Source organism: Echinops telfairi, unplaced genomic scaffold (assembly GCF_000313985.2).
Source record: "Echinops telfairi isolate 266 unplaced genomic scaffold, ASM31398v2 ScPeMD7_26;HRSCAF=91, whole genome shotgun sequence".
Taxonomy (NCBI): Eukaryota; Metazoa; Chordata; class Mammalia; order Afrosoricida; family Tenrecidae; genus Echinops; species Echinops telfairi.
This window is the reverse complement of record NW_022103923.1, coordinates 5,161,055-5,164,441: the sequence shown is the minus strand read 5'-3', so window position 1 is coordinate 5,164,441 and position 3,387 is coordinate 5,161,055.

Sequence of the window (3,387 nt, the reverse complement as noted above, 5' to 3'; positions counted from 1 at the left end):
AATTGAAGGAATAAAACGTGTGGTTAAAAAATTCCTCGAAACAAGTGAGAATGAAATGCAACATACCAAAACCTTTGGGACACAGCAAAAGCAAATCTCAGAGGGCAATTTACTAGTGCACATGTCAAAAATGAAGAATCAAAGTCAACATCTTAACACAGCACCTACAACAATCAGAATAAGAGCAGCAAACAAACCTTTAGCTAACAGAAGAAAAGAAATAGTAGACTAGAGCAGAAATAAACTAATCAGAAAATAAAAATAGAAAAATCAATAAGATAAGAAGTTGGTTCCTTAAAAGGATTAACAAAATCGATAAAACACTGGCAGACCTAACAAAGGAAAAGGTGAAAAAGCAAATAGTATGAATAAGAAATGAAATGGGTGACATCACAATAGAAGCAATTGAAAGTTAAAAGCTAATTACATGATATTACCAAAGGCTGTACTCCAACAGATCTGAAAACCTACAAGAAATGGACAAATTTCTAGAAGCATACTGTCCACCTAAATGAGCACAGATTGATATAGGCAACATTAACAGACTAGAAATAGATCTGGTCATTTAAGACTCTCAAGAACAAAAAGTCCAGGACCAGATGATTTTACTGGGGAATTCTAACAGACATTTAGAGAGTGCTAGTATCAATTCTAAACCAACTATTCCGGAATAGAGCAAAGACCAACACACTACTAAACTCATTTTAGGAAGGAAGTATAACACGGAGACCCAAATCAGGCAAAGACATCACCAGGATAGAGATCTGTAGACGGATACCCCATATCCAGATAGATGTTAAATTTTCCACAAAATTCTAGCTAAGAGAATTCCACAAAGCATTCAAAATATAATACATCATAATCAAGTGGGGTTTATAGCAAGGATGGTTCAGCATTAGAAAAACAATCCCTGTGATCTACCATATAAATAAAAGAAAATAATCACCTGATTATATCAATTGATGCAGAAAAGGAATTCTATAAAATTCAACATCCATTCTTCATAAAACACTCAATAAAATAAAGAATAGAAGGCAAATTCCTCAATTTAACCAAGGCCATATATGCAAAGCTATTGTCTAGCATTTTGTTCAATGAAGAGAAACTGAAAGTACAAATCACTACAGATGACATCTAGGCAGCCAACAGTCATCTGAAAAAATGCTCGTAATCATTAGCTATAAGAGAAATAGCTATAAATAGCTATAAACCAATGATGACATACCACTTCGCACTGGCCCTGATAACAAAATTAAAACAACAACAAACAGAAAATAAATACGGGAGAGTCTGTGGAGAGATTGGAACTCTCATTCATTGCTGGTGGGATTGCAGAATGGTACAACCACTACGGAAAACAGTATGGCGTGTCCTTAAACGCAAATAGAAACATCATAAGACCTTTCAAAGCAAACAAACAAAAAACCCAAGTATAATAAGAATGAGCAAATTATGTTACACGGAATCCCTGGGTGATGCAAATGGTTGAGTGATCAAGTACTAACTGAAAGATGGGCCACTCAAATCCACACAGAGGCACTTGGAAGAAAGGGCTGGTGATCTCCTTCTGAAAGATCACAGCCATGGAAACCCAATGGAGTGCAGTTCTATTTCTAACCATAATTGGAGTCACCATGAATCAGAATTGTGTCCACAGTAAGGCAGCTGATTAGGGTTGGGTTTTATATTTCCATAAAACACTTAAAACGGTAACCCACTTAACCAGCAAGTTTACACTGAGATGGCCCTAAAATTTAAGGTGACCAGATTTTAACATTGGTAAAGCGGGACACCATTGATAAAACTCATATCCTGGCAAAATAGCCACATGGCAGCCGAAAACCGTCTACCCTAGCTTGTCGTGCATTCTTTCCAAAAATCAGGATTTTTTAAAAACGCTGCAGGAAGCGGGGAAAAATTGTTAAAAAGCAGGACTGTCCCGCCAAAAGCGAGACATCTGGTCACCTTACCCTAAATTGAATGAAATAAAGTCATACAACAAGATAAATAACTAAGCCCAAATTTTAAGGACAATGTTATTACCAGTATGTCCATGTTGTTGTTTGTAAGTTCAACTCACAAGGAACGCTGTGCCAGCCCCAATGCATGTGGGAATCCCGAAATTTGAATTTGTAATCTCATTGTTTATTTCCTCGGAGGTAAACAATACTCAATGAGGCATTGTGGTTCAATGATCAGATTCTCCCCTTCCATGTGGAAGCTTCCCAGCTCCTGTACCTTAAGCACAGTCAACTCATGTCAGTGCATACTTTCATGGTGCTCTGACACTGACCAGGTTTCAGTTGATTTTCCAAATTCGGAGAAGAGACAGCCTGGCTGTCTGCTTCTGACAATGAGCCAGTGAAACTGTGGATCGTAATGGTCCAACTCAGACAGCAGTTTGTTCTGTAGTGCATGAGGTACCAAGAAGGGGCTAATGCAAGGGCCAGACCAAGTACCATGGAGTTCCCACGCTTAGTGACCCTGAGGCTGCAAATCCCTCTGCGAAGAGATAGCCTCTTGTGACTCCTACTGAGCGAACTGCTGATCCACTGGGGGTAGGGGGGGGGGCAGTTAAACAACTACCCCAGGGGGAGAAACTTCAGCAGGTGCGAATGGTAAAAACCTGAGTGAGCCAGGTGAAACTCCACTAGAAACTTGATGGCCCTCTGAGAAAACAAGGTTAGCATAGCAAGCTGCCTGTCAGATTTTGAGCAGGGTCAGAAACAACGGTGCCCTTCTCAAAGATCGTGGTTAACGATGCTACTTGGTTGGTTGGTTTTTGTACAACTGGGCCATTTTAATGTTTGGTTTTTCTTATAAATAGTCCTCTTAACTATGGCCCTTTGAATGCATATCGTTCTCCACAGTTCCACCAATACTTCAGTCTTACCCAACAGACTCCTGAAAGGGCTCATGACACCTCTTCCAAATCTCCCACCCCAGGGCTTGCATCTGTCATTTTCCCCAATTCTGCTTATAATTCTCAAATTACCCAAATTTGAAAAACTCTGTTTCTGTTCCAGTTTTGTGTCCTCAGCCATGAATAAACTGGTTCAAACTAGTCCAAAGCCAGGGTATTCTCTAGGGTCAGACTTGCTGTGAAGCTAATGAATCTTAAAGTTCAGGGCCTCTCGCTGTCTGGGCCTCTTTGCAGTCCTTGGAGGGCCTTAAGATGTGTGTTCACTTGGTTCTATACGTTTATAAATTTTGCAAAAGTACAGGTTTTGTTCAGTTAAGACCCCTGTCTTTTCACACACATATCTTCCTCTCCAGTGAAGCGGCCAGGAACATTTAATCTGTGGAGAAAAAGTTGCCTGAACAATATCTGAAGGTGTCAACTACCTCTATAGTTTTGGAGATGATTCTATTCTTTTTTTTTTTTTT